Source organism: Leptonychotes weddellii, chromosome 2 (genome assembly GCF_054177405.1).
Source record: "Leptonychotes weddellii isolate Sample4059 chromosome 2, ASM5417740v2, whole genome shotgun sequence".
Taxonomy (NCBI): domain Eukaryota; kingdom Metazoa; phylum Chordata; class Mammalia; order Carnivora; family Phocidae; genus Leptonychotes; species Leptonychotes weddellii.
In genome coordinates, this window is record NC_138370.1 from 104,079,298 (window position 1) to 104,089,016 (window position 9,719).

A 9,719-nucleotide genomic window follows, 5' to 3' on the forward strand; every position below is an offset into this window, starting at 1 on the left:
AGCCTCTCCAGATTTGGAAATGCCATTATCTCAGACTCCTGACCCTCAGCACTACCTTCCCCCCAAATTAGAAAGTACTACAGCTACTAGAGTCTTTTACGGTCTTTTATCCTCCTCTCCCAAACACAAATTTTATTAACATTAGCAACATTAGATTCATGTTGATTACATCCCCCTCGAAATTCATATGTTGAAGTCCTAATCTGTAGTACCTCAGAACATGACCTTATTTGGAAATAGAGGTAAGCAAGTTAAAATGAGATCATTTGGATGGGCTCTCATCCAACACGACCCGTATCCTTATAAAAATGATAAATTTGGACGCAGAGACATGTATAGAGGGAAGACAATTTGTAAACACACAGAGAAGACAGCCATCCACAAGTCAAGGAGGGAAGCCTGAAACAGACCCTTCCCTCACTGACCTTGGAAGGAACCAACCCCTGCTGGGCCTGTGATCCTGCACTTAGAGTCTCCTGAACTGTGGGACATTAGACTTCTGTTGTTTAAGCCATCCAGTCTGTGGTACTTTGTTACACAATAACACAATTAGCCTAGGGAAAAGGGATTAAAAAAAAAATTTTTTTTTTTTTGGAGGCCATGCGTATCTCTGTGGCTAGTCCTAACTTAACTGTTGTAATTCTAGAAAATACAAAGACAATAAGTTGTTATTTTTATCCAGAACATGTTAGTGTGAACTCATTTTTCAGAAAAAGTAAGCACATGGAAAGAGATCATATGATTAAACAATCAGAATAAAGGGTTAAAACTTGGTAATTCCATTTTGGCTTTAGCAGGTTTTCTCCAACTGCATTCTCCTATTTCCCATCCCAGCCAAACTCTGATCAGACTATGTGAAGGGAGGACCAATTATTTTCCTCCTTGACCCTCAACATTTTAGGGTAAGAGAAGAAATAGACAATTAATCTTGATTCTCAAGTGGCAGTCTTTTAAGGATAACTACCTAGACAAGGAGAAGATCAGTTGAGAACTACTGATGACAATTGTCAATCTTTTTGAACATCCTGAATCTAAACAGCCTTCCAGTGATGGAACCTCCCCCATCTTATGATGCAGAGCCTGCCTCCCACTGCTGAGGATGGAAATGCCTGAGACTGGTTTCCATAGCATTCCTGCAGGTAGAGCCCGAACACCTGACCCAGGCCACAGACCAGACATAGTCTAGACAAACTACATCAAATGTGATGGGTCCATAGAAGCAGGGATTGTTCTGAACCCACGGGGGAGAAGCCAATGGCAGCCACATCCAGTTGCAACAGCAACCCCTGGCATCCATTAGCAGTAGTGATCGAGCCATTGAGCACAGTGCCCAACAACTCTGATGGACTCATGATTCTGCAACACCACTCTACCCACTACTCATGGATGAGTAACCCGGTTACCTGCCTGCTGGAGCTACCCCATGTCTGTTTAAAACATCCATAGTTTCTGTTGCTTCCAACTAAGAAGACATGAAGAATATAAAAGGCATAAAAACATGTGCACTTTTAATTTATCTTTTAATGAATATAGAATTCTCTATTTTTTGTTTTTATACAATAGAGAAAGGGATCACAAAACTTTACTCACTAAATGGAAATACTAAATGTATATTTAAGTTTTTTATGAATAGTTGAGGGAGAAGAGACAAAGGTAAATAGGAAAGAGAAGAAAGAGGATGAAATGCAAAAGGAAACGTGATGATTAAGAATTCCTCCAGGGGTGCCTGGCTGGCTCAGTCAGAGAAGCCTGGGACTCTACTCTTGACCTCAGGGTCTTGAGTTTGAGCCCAACAGTGGCTGTGGAGATTACTTAAATAAATGAATAAACTTTTAAGAAAAGAAAAAATTCCTCTGAATTTTTCTTTTTAATTATGTTAAGATTTAAAACCTTCTGTCCTGACTTTTGAGCATTACCTGACCCTTATTTTACATAATTTAAAAGCCTGTGTCAAATTTATCTTTAAGATACCTAAATAGCAGCATTAGCAAATGATATTAACAGATAACTAAAAAAACGGAAAGACAAATAGCCCTTAAACACATGAAAAGATGCTCAACCTCACTCCCAATAAAAGAATGCAATTTAAAACAACAGTGAGATACTGTCTTTTGCCTGTCAAATTGGAAAGCCCAAAAAGTTTGATCATACACTGTGTTGGAATAAGTGTTGAGAACAGGCCCTTTCATATTGCTTGTGGGAATATAAGTTGGGAGAAGCACTTTTTTGGAGGGAAATTCAGAACTAACTTCGGTCGATTCTGATACATCCAAACACTGGAATACTACGAAGCTGTAGTTACATTAAACCAGGAAGCTCTCCAAATGCCGCTGTGGCAATCAGAGCCAAACTTACTGGTAAGTGGGGGGAAATGCTACCTTACATTAACCCTAGATGTCACCATAGGCTGGGAGGATTTGACAAAGCAGAAATGGACTTGTCTAAACTAGAAGAAGAAAGACAAAGAAGGCTCTGCATATCCAGGGAAAACAAAAGGATACAGGTTAGAGCAGGAAGGAAGGGTCTTGAATCCACAGACCACGGTTACACACCTGCAGTAGTCCTGGCTGTCTGCAGGACTTTGGAAGAAGTATCTTCCAGACACAGCAAGCAAGGCAAGGCTGAAGAGGACTGTCACAGGAGACAGCCAAGTGGTGCCATGCACGCAGCCCCAGAGGCACACTGAACCTGGCATTTCAAGCTGAAAGGGACCTTAGATATTATACAGAATCCACCCAACTCTCTAATTATTACATATAAAGAAACTGAAGGCTAGGAAAGATGGGACCAGCCAAAAGTCCCACAACCTGAACGTAGCAGGAATCGGATAATAATCAGTGTCTCCTAACTCCAAGTCCCATGTGTGTTTTGTATCTACACATTCATTGCTTTCCTCCGCATAAATGATCCTTTTGCACTGTTGTTTCTTCCATTTTCAGTATGAGAAAGATACAATATGGAGGAGTATTTTCTTTTTGTTCGGGCAATTGTGTAGTCAAGGCTGCTAGAATTCTTGGTCTTTAGTTTGGGACTACTTATTAGGCTGGTCTCCAATCCTACACGCTAAGGATGAGTAAAATGAGCCCAGTTGGGCTAATGCTGTGTTCTGGTTGAGGCTGTTTTTTGAGTGCAAAGATCAGAAATCCATTCGAATTCATTCAAGTACAAGGAGAGCCAATAATGGGGGTGTAGGAGCACTGTTCTTGGATTTTACAGGAAAGAAGTTAAGGTGGGTTTCATATGAAATAGAAAGTTTAGAAACAAAAATGTTTTCTATACCCTTTTATTTTTACATCTGACAGGACAAAATTTACAAAAATAGACTCAGTTCTACAGCTGATTTTTTTTTTAAGGAAGAGAGCACGCACAAGCAGGAGGAGACACATAGGGAAAGATTGAGAATCTTTTTTTTAAAAGATTTTACTTATCTATTTATTTCAGAAAGAGAGAGAGAGGAAGGGGAGGGGCAGAGAGGGAGGGAGAGAGAGAGAGAGAATCCCAAGCAGACTCCAGGCTGAATGCCGGGCTCGATCTTACCACCCTGAGATCATGACCTGAGCTAACCACCAAGAGTCAGTCGCTTAACCAACTGAGCCACCCAGGTGACCCCAGATGAATTTTTAAAAACCACTATAGGAAAATAGAATGGGTAAAATATGGCTCAACCAGCACCTATTGTAAAAACAAATAAAAAATGAGTCCAGACTTTAGCTAAAACTTTAATATTTCAAGCTGAAAGGGACCTTAGATATTATACAGAATCCACCCAACTCTCTAATTATTACATATAAAGAAACTGAAGCCTAGGAAAGATGGGACCAGCCAAATAAGTAGGCCCAAACTACTAGCTAAAACTTTAATATGAACTTAAGACATATTACTAGAAGTACAGGGCCTAGAATAGGAAAAGTCTTTTTTTTTTGTCTGTATTACTCATAGAGTATCTGGACTATTGTGCTCCTTTCTAGGCACCATAAGAGAAATAGAAGAACAAAAAATATCCAATGAGCAGTAGTCAGACTGGTAAAAATTCTGGAAAGCTAGCCTAGAGGAAAGACCACAGCAAAAGGAATTGGTTGCTCTCTTTAAATGTTTGAGGAGCATTACCTGAAACTAATATAACAAGGTATGTTAACTATACTGGAATTAAAACTTCAAAAAATAAAATAAATAAAATGGGTTATCACTATTTTGTACACCTGAAACTAATATAACACTGTAGGTTAATTATCCTGGAATTAGAATTAAAAAGAAAAATAAATGTAAATAAATAAATGTTTGAAGAGCGTTTAGTTAGGGATATTCTGTGTGGCTGCGGGGAACGAGGACGGGTTAGTGGGAGTTGTGGAAATGAAATGGTCTGTGGTGGGTGGCATTCGGTAGAAAGAAGCGTCATGTTGTAAGCAAGCTGGGGTGGATAGTTGTATGCTCGGTTGAGTCCTTTTAGCACATGGCCCAATTCAGAAAAAGAAAAAATTGTAGAACCCATTTTTTTTTCTTCAATTCCAAGTGGCTTTTTTGAATTCCATTAGGGAAAAGGTTTCACAACTTAGGTTACATTCTTTAACAAACAGCAGAATGTGGGGACATTCTTTGTAGCCATTAAAATGTTAATATATGGACATGTTTGCAAATAGCAACTTTTTAAACTTCTTATATTGGCATAGTGCTTGAGTTTACAAAATGCTTTCACATGAATCCTCTCATTTCATTTTTGAAACGCCTCTACAAAATAAGTATTATTATCCCCAGGAAACAAGTGCAGAGAGACAAAACGACTTGTCAAAGATTCTGGCAAATGAGGGTAATGCTCAAGCAATACTTAGTTTTTCCTTTCAATGCAAACTGTAATGATCAAGATGGTTACCCTGGAGACTTTTTTTTTTTTAATCACTGCTTAGTATAAAACTGAAAAAGAACCAACCACTCCATTTCAAGCTAGATGTGCTTGTTTTTCCATTCCCCAGAGAATTTTCAAATGGGAGTATATTTATTGAAATAAATGAAACATATATAAGTAAAAAAGAAAGCTCTGCTTTTAAAAAAGTGCATACTCAACACGTTAGACAAAATCTCTGTAGTATTGTGATTCTTTTCAATATTTTATGAGAAAATATTTCCTGTCTATTTTACCTTTCATCCCCAAATACATTAATATTGGCACTATACGTTTGGACTGCTGGATAGCAATGTCATCACCAAGTGTTAATTAGTTTTTTAATAACCTGGGTTCCAAGAATATGGGGCCTACACGTCCAAAAAATAAAGAGGCGTAATGATGGGCTCTAAGGTGACTAGGGTGTACCTAGCCCCTAGCACAATGCCTAGCACATATTAGTCACTTTATAAGTATTCATTTAGTAAAAGGGCTCTTTCTAAGAAAAAAAATCAGACTTGCACAGGTTCTGTAGTCCAATATTCATGGCAGCATTATTCAAAACAACCAAAAGGTAGAAATATCTATCAACAGATGAATGGATAAACAAAATGGAATATACGTATAATGAAATATTATTCAACCTTAAAAACGAGTGAAATTCTGACACATATTACGACATGAATGAACCTTGAAGACATCATGCTAAGCGAAATAAGCCAAACACCAAAGGACAAGTATTGTATGGTTCTACTTATATGAGGTCCTGGGGTAGTCAAATTCATAAAGAAAGTAGAATAGTGGTTGGGAGGGGCCGGTGGCAGGGAGGAATGGAAGATATTGCTTAACAAGTATAGCGTTTCAGTTTAGGAAGATGAGGAAAGTTCCAGAGATGGATAGCAGTGTTGGTTGCACAGCAGTGAGAATATACTTAATGCTACTGAACTATACACCAAAAAATGGTTACAATAGTAAATTCTATGTTATATATACTCTACCACAATTTTTAAAGTTAAAAAACGTCTATTATTTACTTCAGTATTACCTAATCAGAAGTTATACTCCAACTCTATGCTGACATCTTTGAGATTTACTGCAACTTAGATTTTTAAATAATATTTTCTTTAAAAAAAAAATCATTTGAACTCAGGTTGCCAGTTCAGCATGTAAGAAACTTAGAAGTCATCACTATGTCCTAATGACAAGTACAAAGCTGAACAAACTGAAAAAATCAACATCTCTTCTTAGATCTATTAAAAAACAAATGAGATCACAGGGCAAACCTCTGTTCTCAGAACTGGAGAGAGAGACAGACAAATATAGAGAATCCCAATTTACCAGAGCAGAAACTTTTGTGAGAACCAGTGCTGGGGTAGGAGAATCTGAACCATAATTGACTAATTGCTGGAGGTTCAGTGTGGACAATTCTGAGAGTTAAAAACTCCAGGGGGACCCAGTCATAGGGACCCCCCCCCCATACACTTTTGTAAGATTTCCCTCCAGGAACTTGATCTGGTTCTCACAGTGACTATGAGAGAAAAATCCCCTTGAGTTTCTAATAGGAGAAGGAGGAAAGAAACCATTTTGAAATACATCAGAGCACTTTGTTCTTCTTAATGTAATCTGCCTTCAGGAGAAACTATTCAACCAGAGCCTTACCTGTCAGGGTTTTATCAGCACTTAACTAAACTGAGGGAAGGGAGTACCCAACCCCAGCCCACTCTATTCATCCTGCCCTACCTAAAAAGGGATTTAAAAAACCTGAAAATCACTTGTAAAGTTTACAGTACAGACACAGGCTCACTAAAAAGACTAAGATTCAGTCATAGGACAATACAACACTTCGCTTATCCCAACACTTTGCTACCATATTATTAAAGACCTATTTATGGCATTTTCTTTTACCCAGAACATTATGTGCAGTGATAAAGAAAAAATTACAAGGCATACTAACTGGCAAAAACACAATTTGAAGAGACAGAGCAAACATCAGAACCACACAAAGATATGGCAAAGATGTTGGAATTATCAGACGGGGAGTTAAAAACAACTATGATTAATATACTAAGTATGCTAATGGATAAAGTGGACAGCATGCAAAAACAGATAGGCAATGTAAGCAAATAAATGGGAATTCAAAGAAAAAACTAAAAAGAAATATTAGAAAGCAAAAACACAAATAGAAATGAAGAATGCTTCAAATGGGCATATTAGTAGACTGGACAAGGTTGAAAAAATATCTCAGCTTGCAGATATCTCAATAGAAAACTCCGAAACTGATGGGGCACCTGGGTGGCGCAGTCAGTCAAGCGTCCGACTCTTGGTTTCTGCTCAGGTTTGATCTCAGCATCATGAGATTAAGCCCTGCATCAGACTCCACATTCAGCGTGGAGCCCGCTTGAGTTTCTTTCTCCCTCCCTCTCTGCCCCTCCCCTCTGTGCACTCTCTCTCTCTCTCACTGAAATAAATAAATAAATAAATCTTTAAAAAAAAAGAAAGAAAACTCCAAAACTGAAAAGCAAAAAGAAAAAAGACTAGAAAATAAAAGAACAGAATATCCAAGAACTGTGAAACAACTACAAAATGTGTAACATATATGTAATAGGAATACCAGAAGGAGGAGAAAAAGAGAAAGGAAACAGCAAGGACTGAGAATTTTCCTAAATTAATGTCATATACCAAACCACAGATCCAGGAATCTCAGAGAACACCAAACAGAATAGATGGCCCCCAAAAAATGGCATTTAGGCATATCATCTTCAAACTACAAAAAAAGAAAGATAAAGAGAAAATCCTAAAAGAAGTCAGAAAAAATAAAAACCACTTACTTATAGAGGAGCAAAGATAGAAATTACATCTGACTTCTCCTCAGAAACCAGGCAAGCAAGAAGAGAGTGGAATGAATTATTTGAAGTACAGAGAAAAAAATTCCACCAACTTAAAATTTTGTACCCTGCAAAATTATTTTTCAAAGTGAAGAAGAAATAAAGACTCTCACACACAAACAAAAATTGAGGGAACTTATTGCCAATAAACCTACTTTGCAAGAAATGTTAAATGAAATTATTTAGAGAGGTGCCTGGGTGGCTCAGTCAGTTAAGTATCTGCCTTCAGCTCAAGTCATAATCCCAGGGTCCTGGGATCGAGCCCCACAATGGGTTCCCTGCTCAGCAGAGAGCCTGTTTCTCCCTCTGCCTCTGCCTGCGGCTCCCCCTGCTTGTGCTCTCTCTCTCTCTCTGTCAAATAAATAAATAAAATCTATATATTAAAAAAAGAAATTATTTGGGGAGAAAAAAATGATACAAGTCAGAAGCTGTTATCCATAGTAAGAAAGGAAAAGCATCAGAGAAGGAATAAGAGAAGTTAAAATAAAAGCCTTTATTTTTCTTATTCTTACGTGACCTAACAGATAACAGTTTGTCCAAAATAATAATAACAAAATATTTAATTATGTAAACTTGCATGTGTATATAAGTGAAATGAATGACAGTAATGATACAAGAGATGGGAGGGAGAAATTAGGATTATTTTCTACTATAAGTAGTATAGTGTTATTCAAAAGTGAACTTGGATTAGTTGTAAATATATGCTGCAAACTTGAGGATAACCGTTAAAAAAGTTCTAAAAAGTTTAGAAAAGAAGTACAACTTCTATGCTAAGAAAGGAGAGAAAATGGAATCATTTAAAATATTCAGTTTAAACTACAAAAGACAGAAAAAAAATAGATATCTTAGACACAACACTAAAGACCTAACCCATTAAAGAATAAATTGATAAGGTGGACTTCACTAAAATTAACTTTTTCTGCTTTGTGAAATAAACTGTCAAGAGAATGAAAAGACAAGCCACAGACTGGGAGAAATAATTTGCAAAAGACGTATCTGATAAAGGCCTATTATCCAAAATATACAAAGAACTCTTAAAACTCAACAGTAAGGAAACAAACAACCAATTAAAAACAGGGCAAAGATCTTAACGAACAACTCACCAAAGAAGATATACAGAACACAAATAAGCATAGGAAAAGATGTTCCACATCATATGTCATCAGGGAAATGTAAATTAAAACAACAATGAGGGAAGCTTGGCTGGCTCAGTCCATAGAGCTTGCATCTTGATCTCAGGGTCATGAGTTTGAGCCCCACATTGAGGGTAGAGTTTACTTAATAAATAAATAAATAAATAAATAGTATTAAAACAAACAAACTATAAGATACCATTACACATGTATTAAAATGGCCAAAAATCTAAAACCCTGACAAATATCTAAATCCTGACAAGGATGTGGAGAAACCGGAACTATCATTCATCCCTGGTAGGAATGCAAAATAGAAGAGCCATTTTGGAAGACAGTTGTCATTTTCTTACAAAACTAAACAAACTCATCATGTGACTCAGCAATTGCACTTCTTGATATTTACCCAAAGCTTGAAACCTTATATCCATGCAAAAGTCTGCACAGAGGTTCATAGCAGCTTTATTCATAATTGCCAAAACTTGGAAGCAACTAAGATATCCTTCAGTAGGCGAATGGATAAATAAACTGTGGTATATTCAGACAATAGTATATTATTCAGTATATTTAGTATATTTTTAGTATATACTAAAAAGAAATGAGCTATCAACCATGAAAAGAGATGGAGGAAACTCAGATGTACAATACTAAGTGAAAGAAGCCAATCTGAAAAGGCTACATGCAATATGAGTGGAAGAGAGGGAGGAATGAAAAGGTGGAACACAGAGGGTTTTTAGAGCAGTGAAACTAATCTGTATGATACTGTATCTGCGGACACATTATACACTGTCCATATCCATAATATGCACAATATCAAGAATGAACCCT